General features: G+C 38.4%; 1 pseudogene; it reads right to left on the bottom strand.

Annotated features, from left to right (window-relative positions):
* Positions 1–1,401: 1,401 nt before the first annotated feature.
* LOC142179894 (U4/U6 small nuclear ribonucleoprotein Prp31 homolog) lies at positions 1,402–2,016 on the bottom strand (annotated as a pseudogene).
* Between the last annotated feature and the right edge of the window lie 18,794 nt (positions 2,017–20,810).

The following is a 20,810-nucleotide window of genomic DNA, read 5'->3' on the forward strand; positions in this document are numbered from 1 at the left end:
ATCATTTTGTAGTCCAGAAATTTTGCGACAACGAATTTCTTCATCCCGGCATCTTCAGTCTTATATTTCTTTTCAAGCGCATTCCACAATTCTTTGGATGTCTCCATGCTACTGTATACATTATACAGATTATCATCCAATCCGCTAAGAATATAATTCTTGCATAAAAAATCAGAATGCTTCCACGCTTCAATCACGAGAAAGCGTTCATTATCTGGAGTTTTATCCGGCAGATCAGGAACATCTTCCTTGATGAACTTCTGTAGACATAACGTAGTTAAGTAGAAGAACATCTTCTGCTGCCAGCGTTTGAAATCAATCCCGGAAAATTTTCCGGGTTTTTCTGCCGGTGCCAACGCCGGTGTTCGGCTTGTCGTTGCGTTGGCAGTCGCCATCGGAACAGCTTGGTTTTCGTTTTCAGTCATCATCTTTTTCAGAAAAGAATGACACAAACAAACGTTTAATACACGTTTTCAAACTGGAGTAAAAATCACGTAGATTTTAATATCCAACAAAACGCCACGAAGGCTTAACTCTCCAAAACGGGAGTACACAAACCACAAAGGTTTTAGTTTGCAGAATAATAAGAATAACACAAGTACAGAAATAAATATTAAATTTCTTAAGATTGTTATTCCCGGTCAATATTGCTGTATTTGTAAATATTAATTCTGCAAAATATAAGTTAACGTAATGAAACAATAATAATAAATTCGAGCCCACTGAATTCACAGTGTTTCCTTAAGGAATTTAATCCCCTCCTAGTACCCAAGGTAATGGATTATTTCCTCCCAGGATAGAACGAATAACACACTGGTGTAGCGGTACTTCAAACCCCAGTGTTTCGGCGAACATAAAGTTCGGTAGCAAATCACACTTACAGTTGCTTTGTTTGAAGTTAAAAAACAATGCAGAACGAAGGAGTATATACTCAGAAAAACGTATGGAAGTTCTGAGAGGAAGGAGTGCAATGTATAGCCAATTTGTTGAGCGAATTGTATATTGAGTTGAGTATCTTTCTTCAACATTTGCTGCTCATATATATATAGCAGCGAAGAAGGAGTGCAAGACCAAACGTCCACCCTTCATGGTGGATCAAGCATTACATATTTGTGGAGCAATACGGATAATCTTACGTTAATATTTACTATTAACAAATAAAGCCGAAGCCGTAGCCGAAGCCGAGCCGAGCGAGTGACGACGACGACGGCGCGAGGCTTGCTTTCTTCTTAACTCTTTAAGAGCTACAAGAAGAGCAATTATATATATAACCACCAAAAATGTCTTCCACTTCCAATATGGGACAATGTCTCATTGTTAAGAGGGGGAAACTTAAAATTTTACTCAAAATTTCATTTTCCCTCCATTTTCCATTCACCCTCATTTTAAGAATATTATATCTTAAAATAAAACCTCAACAACTGCATTCCCAACAACAGTAGAGAGATTGGGAGCAATATATCACATTCGACTCTCGACAAAATACACAATCTTTTCCTTTACTGAATCAAGAGCAATGGCTCTATCCCATGCTTCTATTGTCTTTCCAAGTCGCCTGCAAGAAAAAACCGTGATGATAGCTGAGGGTAGCAGTCCTTCCAAGTCGCTAACAAGAGTAGTCAGATCCCTCTCATGGCCAATTTTTTAAATAACCCGAGCATAATCAATTGGGTGATGAACATGTGACTATAACTCAGGAACTTTCAATTGATACTTGTCGCGTATGAAGTTGTGGATTAAAACAATTTCATTCTCAATGTCAATGGATAACGCATTATAGCCTATTATCAACTGTTGATCACATTCTGGACCATCAACACCAGCTAATTTAGGTTTATGATCAGACTCAGTTAGGGCACCTTCAACTTTCTACATCATCTTAATATAGCGACGTGATTTTTGCAGCTTGAAAAAATTATCTGGATAATCATAATTAAGCGCCGCACCCAGCATATTCTTTTCATTATTGGATAATCCGTCAAGATCTGCTAGGAAAGAAGTAGCAAGAGTTGCCATTAATTGTCATTGGGGATGAAATTTCAAGCACAAGGATTTTCTATTCTGGAGAGACGAAAACAAAATAAGCAAATTAACAAGTTTATTTTGCACTATATATCTCTCGAGGAATTAGGTTTTGAAGAAGGAATTTTCTTTCGTAGATATATGGCAAAAATATAAATAAAAAAGATAACAATTGGGGACCCCATGCATGAGGGAGAGAAGCAGCTGAGAGCACAGAGCCGTGTAACTAAATGAAATTAGAAAGGACATGAGGGAAAGAAATAGAAGAGCAGTCTGTGATCAAAGAAATATGAGAGGTTACCCAGAGGAAAATATGGGAATATAATGAGGGATGTATCATTTTGTATTGACGTGAACAGCAAAAAGCATTTTGTGCCAAGCAAGCCTTCCAATCTGTCCTTCACAAGGTCCAAAGTACTATTAGTTCAAATCCATCATCAAATGTGCCGCCAACAACACACTTTCAGTATCACCTTACTTATAGTAATACACATATTTATTACTTCTTTGGCCAGTACTATTTCTTCATCAGATGTTGTAATTCTGACGAGAGCGTTTGTGATTGAAATGTGAAGAACGTCTTCGAAAAAACAAAAGTAAATGGTTCAACATAATACTCAACAATTTGAATAGAAAAAAATTGACCACAACAACAATATATTGTTTTTTACTTTTTGATCTCTTTGGTATAATTTTATAAAGATCTCCTAGGAATTTGACATAAAACAAAATAAAAATATAATAAACTACAAAACATATTGATCCTCAAAAAAACATTTGTTATATTCATAATAAAGTTGTGCAAAAAAACATAACATCACTATCTTTTTAATCCTAAACCACTAAGATTTGAACTAGGAGTTATCTTTGCTAACTGGGATGTTATGAAGCAAAATGAAATGCGATAATTTGTCGGAGGTATGCCAACCACACCGCCGTTCTCAAATCCCGATATATTAGCATAGAATTCTTTATTATATTAAATCGCAGTAGCCACATTTTCCTCGTCAATACCATTGTCAGATTTTATTACAAAGTAGACTTCCTCATTCTCTTCGACTTCCGATGAGACGCACTCACCGAAATTGAATCTTTATCACGTAAAGCATCAAGTGCATTAGATAAGTCAATAAAGCTAACTATAATATGCAGGAAATGATCCGAATAGGAGTAAGTCTGATTAAGGAAACTGGAGACAGATACTCGTAATGTCGCAACAACAAAAGTTTCATCTGGTGAAACTTCAGGCCTGCGAAGATAGATTGGAGTTCCAATCCTTTTTTCAGAAGATATAATTGTTGCGGAGATACTCGAAATAAAATCATGAAGCAAGAGTAAAGAGTCCATTGTCTGTCTAAGAATATCGTGACAACAACGTCTCAATAAAACTAGTGGCTTAAAACCAAATTTTAATAAGGGGCATTTTTTTAGTTTAGTTATCTTGCAAAATATAGTATTAATATTACATTATTATTTTTCTTTCTTTTTGTTTGTAGTGTAGTTATCTTATAAAATATAATATTAATATTTACATTGGTAAGAAAATACAAGTTAATAAGATATTAGCCACGTATTTACAATTCATTACGTTGGATCTTATTGTAAAAACGTTATTTACCAATATGAATATTTGAGTAGCTTAATTCAAAGTTCTAAAATATTTCTATTATTAAAAAATAGATAGTCTTTCTTTCTATTTTTATAAGAATTTTGTACTTTTTCTTTCTTTTTTCTATAAACTTCAATATTGTCTAAGCGAAAATAAAATAGTAAATCCACAACTAAAAAGATTTTTGCCCCAAAATTTAGGGGCCTAAAACAAAGGCTTTACTCCCCTTTAGCCGCCCCTCTATCGTGATAAAACTTCTCCATCCTAAACTCCAGAATCTTGAGCAGTGGTGTGGGGGGCGGTGGAAAGATTTGCATTCGTTTTTAAGAACATAATTGCTTTGAGAAAGATTTAACAAGAACTGAATTCAAGAACAAGGAGAAGGACTTGGATTGAGACTGTATTCAAGAAGAATGAGACGGACTTGAGTTAAGAATTGAATTCAAGAACAACTTGATTAAGAACTGAATTCAAGAACAAGACTTTGGAGAATTGGGCGGGAGCGCAACTATTATTCTATTTCAATTCATAATCTAATTAATTTCGAAGTAGCTGAATTTTAATTACTTATGAAATGGTGACTTTTTTTCAATTAAAGGTTAAAAAATGGCTCTATGTGAATTTTACACATTTCATTTTGCACAAGTCAGTAGCCAAATCGATACCTGAATTCACCCAAAAACCATTTAATTATGAGAAATTTACACATAATACAACTTATTTAAAACCTATTTAAATAAGTTACAATTGATTTTAAAAAATTACATATTATACAACTTAATTTAAAACATACAACTTTTCATATTCCTTAATATATATCTCTTGAGATTCTCTCACTTTCATTATATCTCTCTTGAGATTCTCTCACCCAATTAATTATCCTTAATTATCCTTACAAAAACGTATGCTCCTTTTTATTTTTCAAAAAAATTCCTTTTCTCTCTCCTCTAGTTGTGTATATGATTATAGTATATTTGATATACCATTACTATATGTAAAGAACTATATTGCATATATTTCGAATAAATATAATGTAACGACCCGGCCAGTCCTTTTGAGTGTATTAGCCCCGATTCCCTATTTACTATTTTTTCCGTATCTGTTTCTGCTTATGTGACTTGCCGGGAGGTCTTGTTTTTGGTTTTAGAGTATTTTGGGACACTTAGTCCCTAAAACGGAAGCTTAAATCTCAGGATTTTGACCGTAGTCGGAAGTGTGTGAAGACGACTCCGAAATGGAGTTCTGTCGATTTCGTTAGCTCCGTTGGATAATTTTGGACATAGGAACGTGTCCAGACTGTGAATTTGAGGTATGTAGCTAATTTAGGCTTGAAATGGCGAAAGTCAAACTTTGGAAAGTTTGACCGGGGGTTAACTTTTTGATATCGGGGTTGGATTCCGATTCCGAAAGTTGAAATAGGTCTGTAATATTGAATATGACTTGTGTGCAAAATTTGAGGTCAATCGAACGTGGTTTGGTAGGTTTCGGCATCATTTGTAGAATTTGAAAGTTTAGAATTTTTTAGGCTTGAATTCGAGTGTAATTGGTATTTTGATGTTGTTTTGAGTGATTCGAAGGCTTGACTAAGTTCGTACGATGTTTTGGGATGTGTTTGTATGTTTGGTTGATGTCTCGGGGGCCTCGGGTGAGTTTCGGGTGGTTAACGCATCATTTTTTGGACTTGGCTTGATAGTTGAAGTCTTGTTGCAGCAGGTTCTGGTTTCCTTGTACACGATCGCAGGGATTCATTCGCGATCGCGTAAGCTTATTCGGGGCAGAGGTGAGTTTGTTCTACGCGATCACAGAGTTAGGAACGTGATCGTGTATGTGTGCGAAGTTGTGCTTTGCGAACGCATGGCTAAGGTCGTGTTTGCGTAGAAGGATTTGAGCAGGAGGGGAGGTATGGCCAATGCTCTACGCGATCGTGTGAAAACAGGATGCGATCGCGTAGGTTTTTATCATCTAATTTGTAATTTGGGGTGAGAAATTGGGGAAAAAGAGGAAGAACTCTTGAGTTGGGATTTTGAGATTTTGAATGGAATTTTATTATCGGGTTTGAGTAAATTTGGTATGGTTAGACTCGTGAGTGAATGTGCTTTCGGATTTTATGACTTTTGTCGGATTTCGAGACGTGAGCCCGGGAGCCGGGTTCGGGCCAATTTCGGATTTTTTGCTATAATTTAGTACTTTTCTTGTGGAATTGATCCCTTTAGACTATATTGATTGTATTGTTCTACTTGTAGCTAGAGTCGGGACGTTTGGAGACCGATTTGAGAGGCAAAGGCATTTCGGAGTAGAGATTTGCTCGGTTCGAGGTAAGTAACAGTCCTAAACCTGATTTTGAGGGTATGAAACCCCGAGAATTGGTATGATGTGAGTATTTGGAGGTGACGCACATGTTAGGTGACGGGCGTGTGAGCGTGCACCGCGAGGGATTGTGACTTGGTCCGTCCCGTGAGACTGTAAAGTCGAATAGCCATTGTTATTACTTATTTTTCCTCGTCTTTGAGCAATTGACTGCATTTCATGTTAGAAACCATGCTTAGGCCATATGATATCACTGTTGGGACCTGCAACAGTCATATACTTGTGAAATTGACTGCTAATTATTGTCTCGTACTTAGTCACAATCTTACTTGTGTGTTATATCTCTGTTTCTTCTCAGTTCTTGTTGATATTTATTGTATTCTCTGTTTGGGCTGATTATTATGGTATTCTTTGAGCCCGAGGGGCTGGAGAGGTTAGTGACTGAGATAGGGCCTTAGTGCCGAGCTGTGAGCTATGTGAGGTTATATGGATCAGGTTGCATGCCACAACAAGCCTTATGGCTATTTATGGACTGTGGATCGGGTTGCACGCCGCAACGAGCCTTATGGCTATTTATGGACTGTGGATCGGGTTGCACGCCGCAACGAGCCTTATGACTACTTATATGATTGGGTCGGGCTGCATGCCGCAGCGATATAGCGCTTGGGCTGAAAGGAGCCCCTCCGGAGTCTGTACACCCCCACTGAGCGCAAGTACCTATCGAGAGTGTGTATTGAGGGATGAGAGCCGAGGGTATGAGCTGTTGAGATGAGTTGAGTGACTGCTGCCTTGAGAGGGTATACTTTCTTTTATTTATTGTTGCACTTAGTTGTTATCTGTTATTGTGGTGAAATTTCTGGAAGATTCATATCTGTTTTACTTGAGCTCGAACTGATTTGACTTACACCACCGGATTTGAAAGCATGTTCACTCTTTACTGAAAACTTTTGAAATGAACTGTATTTTTATAGCTCGTCACTATTTCTCAGTCCCTTATTTAATTCTGTTACTTGCTGAGTTGGTTGTACTCATGCTATACCCTGCACTTCATGTGCAGATCCAGGTGTGTACGGTTCTGGCGTCACTAAGTTCGTGCGCGAGCTGACTATCAGAGACTTACGAGGTAGCTGCTGGCGTCCGCAGTCCTTGTTTCTCCTTTCTTATTATTTTTTCTCTCTTGTATTGGCATTTGGCACAGAATGTAGTAGACTCTATTTTCTAGATTGGTTGTTAGATGCTCGTGACTCAGTGACACCCCGATATCGGGCTATTTATTTTTTCACACTTATATTTTAATTGGGTTTTACCCCCGTTTTATGAAAAATTCCGGTTATTTTAATATTTTAATTTATTTCTGTTAAAAAAAATTTGAAAGTGTTTTGGAAAGGTCGGCTTGCCTAGTACCACGATAGGCGCCATCACGACGAGTAGGTTTTGGGTCGTGACATATAATATATTAATATACTCAAATATTATAGCAATATGTTAATATCTTATTAATCTATTATACCAGTATGCTGTAGCAGTATGTTAATATCTAATAAATATAATATATTAATATACTCTAATACACAAATATTATAGCAGTATGTTAATATCTTATTAATCTATGGTACATTAATTATTATATATTTAGTATCGATATATATATATTCTATAATATGTTGTATATTATATATATTTTCTTATACAAAATTGTATATTTTATATAATTAAAATATATAATAATAGGTTGTATAATATATTTAATATATGGTATATAATGTCCGAACTATATAAAATATTACTTAAACACTTATATAATATTATCTTTATATAATATATATATATATATATATATATATATATATATATATATATATATATTTCTCAGTAGCTTTTTATTATTTCTTCACTAAATATACAGAACAATTAGTTGTATAATTCAGTATACTATAAGTCTTAAGAAAGGTTCAATGGTATATGCTAGGGGTGTCAATGGTCGGTTCGGCCGGTTATTTTATAAAATTTGTACCATACCAATTTTTTGGTTATTCTATTATGTATAACCAAAATTAATTTTTTTGAAACCATCCCAATCATATCGGTTTCCCTTCGGTATCGGTAAGGTTCAGTTAATTTTGGATATTTTTTTAAATGTCATGCAAAATTCATTAGTAAAAGTAGAATGTAATAACATACATACTTTTATAGAACTTAACAAAACCCTCTAGACATTTTTACTGTTTTAAATGATGATGAATTATGAAAACATGAAAGATGGTCATAATATAGATCAGTAACGACCCGACCGGTCGTTTTGAGCTCTAGTGCGTCATTCAGCGGTTTGAGACCATGAGCAGTTTCACTTCAGGTATTATGACTTGTACGCGTGGTCGGAATTTAATTTCGGGAAGTTCGGAGTTGATTTGGAAAGAAAATTAAATTCTAATTTCGGAAGCTTTAAGTTGGAGGAATTGACTATAGGGTGATTTTTGAGTAAACGACCTCGGAATCGGGATTTGAAGGTACCAACAAGTTCGTATGATAATTTTGGACTTGGACGTATGTCCGGATCGGATTTTGGATGACCCGGGAACGTTTCGGCGCCTATTGTGGAAGTTGGCATTTTGGAAGGATTTCATAAATTTTGGTTGGAGTGCATTTCAATGCTATCGATGTCCGTTGGGATTTCTGAGTCTGGGAATAGCTCCGTATGGTGATTATAGTATTGGAAGCGCGTCCGTATGTGGATTTGGAGGTCCGTAGGTCATTTCGGAGTCATTTGACGAAAGTTCGAACTTTGAAGGTTTTTTTGAGAAGTTTGACTGGAAGTGAACTTTTTGATATCGGGGTCGGATTCTGATTATGGAAGTTGGAGTAGGTCCGTAATGTCAATTATCACTTATGCGCAAAAATTTGGTGTCAATCCGAGTAGTCTAAGTACGTTTCGGCGCATTTTGAGTGAATAGAAGAACTTGAAATTCATAAGTTAGATTCAATTGGTTTTGGGCTGCGATTCTTAGTTTTAATATTGTTTCGGGCATTCCGAGAGTTCGAGCGAGTCCGCTATATGATTCGAAACTTGTTGGTATGTGTGGGTGGGGCCCCCCGGGGGGGGGAGTATCAATCAGACGAGGTTCGGACCAAGTCGGAAGCTTGGAGTAACAGTTGAAGCTCCCAGATCTGTCATAATCGCACCTGCGCTTGGCCAGCCGCAGGTGAGGGCTCGCAGGTGCGAGCCATGAGCCGTAGAAGCGAGAAATGGAGGGCAATCCAGAATCCGCAGATGCGGAAGATTGGGTGCGCCTGCGTGAGCGCAGGTGCGAGAGACATGGTCGTAGGTGCGGCTGGGCTCGCAGAAGCGGCCCTCTTTGTCTGCAGATGCGGAGCCCGGCCAGGTGAGGGAAAGGCGTACCAGCGAGGCATTTGCCGCAAGTGCGGGACCACAGATGCGACCCAAAGTACTGTGGGTGCGAAAGTCGATGGGCAGTCAGGGTTCATGTAATACGAAACTTAGGCCATTTTTATCACATTTTCATTCACTCTTGGGCGATTTGAGAGCTTTCAAGGAGAGGATTTCGACCTAGCTTTGTGCGATAAGTAATTTCTACTTAATATGAGTTTAATACATAGACTATGGGTAGATTATAATATGAAAATTGGTAGAAATTATAGGATTTAGATAGAAAACCTAGAAATTGATATTTTTTGGATTTTGACCACGAATTTGGACATGGAATTGAAAATAAATTAAATAGTTGAGTTCGTGAGGTTATGGGTAATAGTTATCTTCGAAAATTTTCAGAATCCGGGCACGTGGGCCCAAAGGTTGCTTTATTGATTTTTCGAGCGGAGTTGAAAATTGTTATAAATTGATTAATTATGAGTATTAGAGTATATTTTGATTGGGTTGCATCTTAATTGACTAGTTTGGAGCGACGGGCACCAGTTTGAGGTTTTAGAGAGGCTTTGGAGCCAGTTATGAAATTTCGGAGCGAGGTAAGTCTCTTGTCTAACTCTGTGAGGGTAAAACGACCCCCTAGGTGTTGTAATTGATATTTGCTACTTGTTGCGGGGGCTACGTACGCACGAGGTGATGAGAGTCCGTACGTAGCTATATTCATGTTATTGTCCGGGTAGACTCAGGTTCATGCCATGCTATGACTGTACTATTTGAGTTGTCTCTTGCCTATTAGGTTCCTTATTACATGTTAAAATTTGAGACTAGACTTGTGTAGAGCGGTAGACTCGTTGAGATCGGATGAACTTTATGACTTGCCACGGAATAATTGTACTCCCCTTACAAATTTCCCCCGCGTTACGCGTTCTCGTCGAAGGGCTTTCCCCAAAGCTTTCCTAAAACTAACTTATCCTTTGGTGAGTGGGGTCAAGGACCCGTCAAAGCTTTCTTATTCTAATGGGAATGGGCCGTTCGCCTCGGCAGGATAGATACATCTATGGTTCGTGTCGTTCGACCCTCGGCAGTGCGCACACTTTATGGGATCGGGTCGTTCGCCTCGGCAGGATTATGTAATATATATATATATATATATATATATATATATATATATATATATATATATATATATATATATATATATATATATATATATATATATATATATATATATATATATATATATATATATATATATATATATATATATGGTCAGTGCACAAATTATGATGGGATCGGGCCGTACGCCTCGGCATTTTTGTAAAAATCCTTTTAGGGAATCGTGCATATTAATTGTACAAAGGGCCAGTGTATCTGGGAGTTTTCCTGATTTGAATTATGGCGACACATCTGGTGAGGTCCATTATATATATGTATATATGTACTCCGGGGGAGGAGGAGACTGTTAATTGAGAGTTGAGTTTATTGTTGAGAGGAAGATTGTACCACATATTTATATTTGTTTAATTCGCATTTTTATTCTGCCCCATATCTGTTTTACTTTTTACTGTATTTGCCTTATTGGACCACTAGTAAGCGTCGATGTCGACCCCTTATCACTACTTCTCTGGGGTTAGGCTAGATACTTACTAGGTACACGTTGCTTACGTACTCATACTACACTTGCTGCGCATTTTTGTGTAGGTACATATATGTCTAGAGGCCAAGTGAGAGCAGAGGCGTGTATACATGCAGGGAGCTAGGTGAGTTGTATTCCATTTGTCGACTCGCAGCCAGCAGAGTCTCCTTCAGAGTATTTATATTTTTTCTGTCCAAATTGTATTACGGACAGTTGCTGTATTTTATTTTATATTCCTCGTTAATGCTCATGCACTTGTGACACCGAGTTTTGGGATGATTATGGGTTGTTCTTTATTGAATTTGTTAAAAGTATTATTATTTACTCTGTAAATCCCCATTCTTTACTATTTAAATTGAAGGAAAAAAATATTATTTCAAAAATAATAAAATGAGAACCCAATTAAGTAATTATTGTTGGCTTGCCTGACAGCGGTGTCCGGCGCCATCACAACCTTTATGGATTTTGGGTCGTGACAGCTTGGTATCAAAGACTTAGGTTCATTTGGGTCTCACGAGTCATGAGCAAGTCTAGTAGAGTCTTGCGGATCGTTACAGAGACGTTTGTACTTATCTTCAAGAGGCTACAGGGCCGTTAGGAGTACTTCCCTTCTTGATTCCTCATCGTGCGATTTGTTTCCTTTGAGGCTTATGCCTTTATTTTCTTCCCACTCAATCTTATGCAACGTGAAGCGCTTGTTATCGATTGGGAATCGAGGAATTATAATGGTATTGCGAATATGGTACAGGATGTTTCTCCCTGCTATTTGAATGGGCTATTATCGTCGCCTTGCGGAAGGATGTTCTATCGTTTCAGTTCAGTAATCGGTATTGCTTATGGTTTAGAGGTGGGGCACTGATTGTTATGATGATTCATGTGTTACACTCACACAGTGTTGGTGTAATGGTAAGGTGCTCATGTATGGGTCGCGACAGTGAGTGACTTGAAAGGAGGATTTCTCAATTCATGGCTTAGAGGTTCAGCATTTAAATTCCGGCGGAGGGAAGGCAATCAGACTATGGATGTTCAAGCCTTGGTTGATGAATGACGAGACTTGGTATTTTCTAGCGAGGTGAAATTCTCAATTGTGATGTAGCATTGTCGTCCTTGTTGAAACATTAAGGTTCGTCGGTGTTATGGTCTTCTTTGATTTTTGTCCTTCGAGGCAGGGTGTTGCGAAATGGTGCTTGAGGAGCGGTTGTCAGAGATAGCAGTGTGTCATGGTTCAAAATTGAATTGGTGTTTCTAATCTTGATGGCTCGAGAAAGATGATCTTCTAGGAGGTTTAGAGTTGGTAGCGACTCATTTGTTCAGGTGCTACAGGTATGGATTTGATTTGGGGCAATATTCGGGCAATGAGGAAGGACATGTCGGGAGGTGTTTTGTGGTGGTTGAATTGCTATAAAGTCAAGAATGAAAAGCAGAAGTCGAGGATTTGCTTAAAGGAGAGGGTTTAACCAAAATGGGAGAGTGGCAGAGTAGCATATGAGTTCTGTGGTAGGATAGCCACACGCCTTGAGGAAAGTTTACAATAATTTGGGGATTCATGATGGGCAATGACTAGGTTCACGGATTTTATTTGGATGCAACATGACTTCGAGTTTGGGATGTATTGTTGCACTTTCAAATGATGTCAATAGGGGGAAAAGGAATCTCGGTGGGTCCCAAGGTTATGTAATTGTAGCTTCAAGCTAAGTGGGAGAGCCCCACCATTTATGATTGGATTGTGTGGTTGTCTACTCGTGCGATTTCTGGTTATCGGTGTATTGGTGGATTATTACGACTAAGAAAAGAAAACATCAGTGCTAATTTGAGCAAAGGATTGGAGGAATGTGTGCTAAATTTGGCCTTATCAGTTCGTGTCCAGGTTTTGGTAAGTCTCGGAGTCCATGATTCGCGTGGATGTGATATATAAGGAAAGGAATTCAATCGGTTGCTTCTTCGAGAGGGTGTTCATGTGCTAGCAGAGCCTTGGAGTTTGATTATATTCGGGGATAAGCCAGAGTGGGTGACTCTCAACGATGGTCCTAGTAGGTTCAAAATTATTGAAAGTGTGGTGCTTGAGGATTTCGAGCCAGTAGTATGGTTAAGTATTTGAGCTTTTGCAGTGGATTATGAAAGGTGGCTTGGAGTGTTCTACATTACCATCAGTATGCGGTATGGCATTTGAGGAATGGGAGAAAATAACTTCAGATTAATAGATGGGTTTTCAGAATGGGTGTACCAGTTGAAGATGCAAATATGCGCATAAGGAGAGTATGAGATGGTTTGTGGGTTTTGGAGACAACGTGGTCTCGTGAAATAAGGTCACTCAGGATGAGTGCGAATTTGGGTTCATGATGTTTTGAATGGAGCTATCATTATTTCTAGGGCAAGTCCCGAGTAAATTAGAAGAAGTGGCTCGGTTGGTAATGGTTGAATCGGCACGGTTATGGCAGTGGACAGTCTCTCCAGCGTGAAGTTATACATGTAGTTTGTAGTTATACACTTGGGCTTGAGCGCCACTTGTACATTTGGGAGGTATTCGATTCGTATGGCTTTGTTATGTAAAGGGATTTTCGAAAGAGTTATGGAAGTTTAGATTACAACATGATGTTGTATTTTCTGCGGTTTGGGAATTAGGTTGCGTGTTGCATTGGTCCTTCCGAAATGAGCTAAGTAAAGGTTTCTATATGATGAAGTGTTTATCCTATTAGTGGATCAGGGGTTATTATGGAATTCTGCTACTCTCACGTATTGGCATGTTAGGTGTAGCGAGCAGCATGGGAAATTGGAAGCTGAGGATCAAGGTTGTGGTTCGGTGTTGACAAGAATGTCACGAGCTCGGATGATCAGGGAAGAATTCGGATGTTTAGAGTAAGTTGGTATTGTCTTTAGCGTCACCTGAGATTGGTGTCCTGTGTAAGAGGCTTTGTGTATTGATTTGCGGCTTCTTGATTTGCTTTACATCATTAGTGTGACCGGTGGTATGGATGTGCAGACTCGTTACCTGATACAGAGGGTCGTAGGAGTGTATCACACGGAAAGATTGTATAAGTGTGACATGTAGTCACTTGATTGATTAAAGATTTAAAACCAAGTATGGAGATTGTGGTACTATCGCTAATGTGAGAATTTATGCCTGAAGGGCGCTCGGTTCATTTGGTTATGGAATATGGAAGTTTGTTCCGGATTTGAAGGCTGCTCTTATGTGTCGTGAATAGGTCATTGTGGGTCCTTAAGAGGCTATTTAGCCAAGCATGATATGATCAGAATCGGTTGAGGTCTGTGGATGGATCTAAATGCGAATGTGGGCTCTATATCAGGCCGGATGTGCCCATCTCAGCATAGTGATGTTTTCGGAAGGGTCTTCGGGCCTTGGATGTTATTCATGTTGTCAGCTAACCCGTGTAATCTATATTATACCAAGTGGGTTGTGAGGTTTTTTGATTATTCGCACTCGTATTGAGATCCCGTATGGTTTGTGGTATTATGTGAGCAAGATGGCTCTCGAGATGTAGGTCATATATCGCACCTTGGTGGTGCTTGAGTTTTGTAGCGCGTGACGCTACCCGTCTCCCCATGATTTGTATTATGCACTTGGCGTGCTTATGGTTGATATTCGGGCATTTCGTGGGTATGAGCGTTACGGCTCGATGTATGTTTTCTTTAGATTATTATGTGTGGATCGGGTGGCACGCCGCCACGGGTATATGGTTGGATCGGGTGGCACGCCGCCACGGATATGTTGATTGGATCGGGTGGCATGCCGCCACGGGTATCATGGTTGGATCGGGTTGCACGTCGCAACGGTACCATGTATGGATCGGGTTGCATGCCGTAACAGTGTGTTATTGAGTACAGTTTTCCATATCTATTATTGCGTGTTTTTCTTCTCATTTCCCGAGGAAGGTTCATAACATCCTTTCTGTTGTTTAATTAGTTACGTGGGTTGAGTAGTTCTTTCCAGAGTTCGTTTTTCCTTATGTATCACATTCGAGTCTATAGCTTGTTGGCACATTGTGGCATCATACGAGATTTTTGGCAGTGTCTGAGGTGGCTTATTGCCTGGGCAGCTTGTACTGGGTGAGACGAGATTATTCGACCTGGGATCAGTGCGATCAGATTTATATGAAACATATTAAAGAGTAAATATTGTCATTCAGTCCAAAAAAAGGTAATGGTTCTTGTCGGGAGGAGAGACTCCATAAATTGTGATTAGGCATGTGGTTATGAGTTCTGCACATCTTCTCTGTCGTGGCAGTATTGCAAGAGTTGGAACATAACTTATATAGGTCATAAGGTATGTTGTGAGCATCAGATTCGTGGGATTTCGGTTGTTGTTATCAGGAGATGTTATTATAGTCATGTGAATTATGCGGTGCATGGTGTGGATTCCGTGAAGGTATGCAAACATGTATTGGTGCATCGTGTAGTGATTAATACGGTGTTCGTATGTTGGAAACAGACCTGGTTGAGGATTTCAGATGTTGGAATTTGGCTCTAAGGCTTATTTGACTAGATAAAAAAGGGAGGATTTTTAGGTTTGCTCAAGCAAATGTGCTCAACTGGGTTATGGTAGCACGAGTAGGTGCACGAGGTGTTAAACAACAATCTCAGACAACTCCAGAGCAGATCTTAGCACGTTTGCGGACGAACGTATGTTTAAGTGGGAGAGAATGTAACGACCCGACCGGTCGTTTTGAGCTCTAATGCATCATTCAGTGGTTTGAGACCCTGAGCAGCTTCACTTCAAGTATTATGACTTGTACACATGGTCGGAATTTAATAAAGTTATACACGTCATAATACTTGTACAAGTATTATGACTTGTACAAGTATAAAGTATTATGACCCTGAGACCCTATTGTGAAAGTTGGCATTTTGGAAGGATTTCATAAATTTGGGTTGGAGTACATTTCAATGCTATCGATGTCTGTTGGGATTTCTGAGTCTGGGAATAGCTCCGTATGGTGATTCTGGTATTAGGAGCGCATCCGGATGTGAATTTGGAGGTCTGTAGGTCATTTCGGAGTCATTTGGCGAAAGTTGGAACTTTGAAGGTTTTTTTGAGAAGTTTGACCTGAAGTGGACTTTTTGATATCGGGGTCGGATTCCGATTTCGAAAGTTGGAGTAGGTCCATCACTTGTGAGCAAAAATTTGGTGTCAATCCGAGTAGTCTAAGTATGTTTCGACTCATTTTGAGTGAATATAAGAACTTGAAGTTCATAAGTTTGATTCAATTGATTTTGGGGTGCGATTCTTAGTTTTAATGTTGTTTCGGGCGTTCCGAGAGTTCGAGCGATCCGCTATATGATTCTAAACTTGTTGGTATGTTCGGGCAGGTCCCTGGGGACCCCGAGTGTCAATCGGACGAGGCTCAGACCAAGTCGGAAGCTTGGAGTAACAGCTGAAGCTCCCAGATCTGTCATAATCACACCTGCGCTTGGCCAGCCACAGGTGCGGGCTCGCAGGTGCAAGCCACGAGCCGCAGAAGCGAGAAATGGAGGGCAACCCAGAATCTGCAGATGCGGAATCTTGGGCGCACCTGCGTGAGCGCAGGTGCGAGAGACATGGTCGCAGGTGCGGCTAGGCTCGCAGAAGCGGCCCTCCTTATCCGCAGATGCAGAGCCCGGCCAAGTGAGGGAAAGGCGCACCTGCGTGGCATTTGTCGCAGGTGCGGGACCGCAGATGCAGCCCAAAGCACCGCAGATGCGAAAGTCACTGGCCTGTGAGGGTTCATTTAATACGGGACTTAGGCCATTTTTATCACATTTTCATTCACTCTTGGGCAATTTGAGAACTTTCAAGGAGAGGATTTCGACCTACCTTTGTGAGGTAAGTAATTTCTACTTAATATGAGTTTAATATATAGATTATGGATAGATTTAACATGAAAATTGGTAGAAATTATGGGATTTTGATAGAAAACCTAGAAATTGATATTTTTGGATTTTGAACACAAATTAGGACATGGAATTGGAAATAAATTATATAGTTGATTTCGTGAGGTTATGGGTAATAGTTATCTTCGAAAATTTTCAGAATCCGGGCACGTGAGCCCGAGGGTTGCTTTATTGATTTTTCGAGCGGAGTTGTAAATTATTATAAATTGATTAATTATGAGTATTAGAGTACATTTTGATTGGGTTGCATCTTAATTGACTAGTTTGGAGCGACGAGCACCGATTTGAGGTGTTAGAGAGGCTTTGGAACCGGTTATGGAATTTCAGAGCGAGGTAAGTCTCATGTCTAACTCTGTGAGGGGGAAACTACCCCCTAGATGTTGTAATTGATATTTGCTACTTGTTGCGGGGGCTACGTACGCACGAGGTGATGAGAGTCCGTACGTAGCTATATTCATGTTATTGTCCGGGTAGACTCAGGTTCATGCCATGCTATGACTGTACTATTTGAGTTGTCTCTTGCCTATTAGGTTCCTTATTACATGTTAAAATTTGAGACTAGACTTGTGTAGAGCGGTAGACTCGTTGAGATCGGATGAACTTTATGACTTGCCCACAGAATAATTGTACTCCCCTTACGAATTTCCCCTGCGTTACGCGTTCTCATCGAAGGGCTTTTCCCAAAGCTTTCCTAAAACTCACTTGTCCCTTCGTGAGTGGGGTCAAGGACCCGTCAAAGCTTTCTTATTCTAATGGGAGCAGGTTGTTCGCCTCGGTAGGATAGATACATCTATGATTCGTGTCGTTCGACCCTCGGCAATGCGTACACTTTATAGGATCGGGCAGTTCGCCTCGGCAGGATTATGTACCACACTCTCATGAGAGCGGGTCTTTTGCCTCGACAATATGGCAATATATATATATAATAGATGTATCTATGGTTATATACCAGATTATGATGGGATCGGGCCATACGCCTCGACATTTTTGTAAAAATTCTTCTAGGGAATCATGCGTATTAATTGTACAAAGGGCCAGTGTATCTGGGAGTTTTCCTGATTTGAATTATGGCGACCCATCTGGTGAGGTCCATTATATATATATATGTACTCCGGGTACTCCGGGGGAGGAGGTGACTGCTAATCGAGAGTTGAGTTTATTGTTCAGAGGAAAATTGTACCACAAATTTATATTTGTTTAATTCGCGTATTTATTCTACCCCATATCTGTTTTACTTTTTACTGTATTTGCCTTATTGGACCACTAGTAAGCATCGATGTCGATCCCTCGTCACTACTTCTCTGGGGTTAGGCTAGATACTTACTGGGTACACGTTGCTTACGTACGCATACTACACTTGCTGCACATTTTTGTATAGGTACATATATGTCTAGAGGCCATGTGAGAGCAGAGGCGTGTATACATGCGGGGACCTAGGTGAGCTGTATTCCATTTGTCGACCCGCAGCCAACAGAGTCTCCTTCAGAGTATTTATATTTTTCCTGTCCAATTTGTAATTCGGACAACTGCTGTATTTTATTTTATATTCCTAGTTAATGCTCATGCACTTGTAACACCGGGGGTTTAGGATGATTATGGATTGTTCTGTATTGAATTTGTTAAAAGTATTATTATTTACTTTGTAAATCCTCATTCTTTACTATTTAAATTGAAGGAAAAAAATATGATTTCAAAAATAATAAAATGAGAACCCAATTAAGTAATTATTGTTGGCTTGCCTGACAGTGGTGTCCGGTGCCATCACGACCTTTATGGATTTTGGGTCGTGACAAGATACATCAACTATTCTACCACTGCATAAAAGAAACTACGCAAAGATAAATAAAAGATAAATCACAGAAGTAGAAAGATATTAACCAAGTTGGGACTCAAAAATAAAGTCTATAATAAATTAAATATTTAAAAAGATAAATCTAAATCATACAAAAGGAATCATATTCAATACATTATAGTTTTCTATTATTCATAATCGTTAGAATACTTTGTTTCTTGCTAGTGAATATGCTGGAAATAAATTAGTTAATAGGAGTAGCATAGTAGGTTTGAGAATTAGGATTTTGATCTTAATTACTTGTTGGCTTGTAACCATTTTCATAATTCTAAAACCAAAGGAAAAATTTAGTACTTTATTATTTTTAAACTTAATATATAAATATATTTTTCATATGTAAATTTATTCGGTACGGTTCAGTATTTTTTTCGTTTTATTTTCATAAAATAAAAAACCTACCCTAATTATCGGTACGATTGTAGATTTCTAGAAAAACCTGCGATTTTATTAAAAGAAACCTAAAAATCAGTTCGAATTTTTTTTTAAAAAGAAACCTACAAGAGGGGTTGGTGCGTGAACACTATCCCCCACTCTCCGAGCCGAATAAAATTTTAAATTAGCAATTTTAATGTAAAAGCATTCATTAATGGAAATTTTACCTCCTGTAGCAAACTATTACATCCTATTTATTATAAATCAAAATTATTGTAAAATATTATTATTTATAGCTACCTTTTATATTTTACAGCAAAATATGTATTTATTGTATACACTACCATATAGGCGTGAAATACGCTATTTATATTTTTTCTCTCTCTTTCTTTCAGTTAACACACGTTCTTTCTCAAATCCAAGCAAGATTTTTTTCTTTCTCTCTCCACAATCTCTTTCTCTCACATCAAGATTGTAAGAACAAATTTCTCAGAATTGATCCTTAACATTTTTTCTCCAAAAGTTCGTGGTAATTGGTAAAGCTTTTGGCCGGTTCATGCCAAATTACTTTACCATTCTTCTTTTTCTCTTCACTTTTTTTTTTTCTAAAATTTTCGCCATTGTTAGGTTTTGAGGAAGAAACTTTAAATTTCGTCTTCAATGGCTGATTCAACAACTTCGAATAGGGTTACACGAGGTATACCCACTAAAGCACTTAATTTTGATCGTCGGCGTCAGAATCGTCGGCGTCTATCATCCACTATTGGCTCATCCTCTTAGGCGAACAGATCTGGCCATGGCTAGGCCGGAGAAGATTTGAGGGCTGGATTTTTGTTCGTTTCCATTTTTAGTTTTAATACAATATATACAGTATTTTGCTTGGCCGGAAAAAGCCATCTCCGACGAACTTTCTTCTCTTTTTTGCTTTTAAGTCACATGCAATGATACAAATACACTCAAATACATTATATTTTTGTATAAATATATTATTTTTTTGCATGTATTTATGTATTCCGAAGGTCTGTATTTTTTGAATACAGCCGAATATCACTTTGTTTTGTGATTTTTTGTTGTTTGAATACAGTCGAATTGAATACTCTGAATTGAGTACAATGTATAATAGTGAATAATGAATATATGTGAATTGAATACAATGTATACAGTCGAATTGAATAGAACAGTTTACACTATATTTCTTGATTACGTCACTGTATTTATAAATACAGTCGTGCGAATACATGAAATACAACACAGTAGCAGCGAAATTTATGTAGAATTGATTTTGTTGAGTTAAATTAGGAGTGATACACGCTAATTGGTCATTTTTTCGTTGTTAAACACCTGTACTCACCTATTTTTAGGCGAATTCCACTACTGTATTCATGAATACAGTAGCGCGAATACAGTCGCACAATTGGACTCCCCTATTACTGTATTCATGAATACAGTAACGCGAATACAATAGCAAATACAGTCGCGTAGCAGCGAAATTTATGTAGAATCGATTTTATTGAGTTAAATTAGGAGTGACACACGCTAATTGATTCTCTTTCCATTATTAAATAACTGGACTCCCCTATTTTTAGGCAAATTCTGCTACTATAGCGTAAATACAACGAATACAGTTGCACAACTAGACTCCCCTATTTTTAGGCGAATTCTGCTACTGTATTCATGCGAATACAGTCGCGTAACAACTAAATAATAGCTATAAAAAGTAATTATATATATTGTAGTTATAAGA

This window comes from Nicotiana tabacum, chromosome 4 (genome assembly GCF_000715075.1).
Source record: "Nicotiana tabacum cultivar K326 chromosome 4, ASM71507v2, whole genome shotgun sequence".
In the NCBI taxonomy this organism is placed as follows: Eukaryota; Viridiplantae; Streptophyta; class Magnoliopsida; order Solanales; family Solanaceae; genus Nicotiana; species Nicotiana tabacum.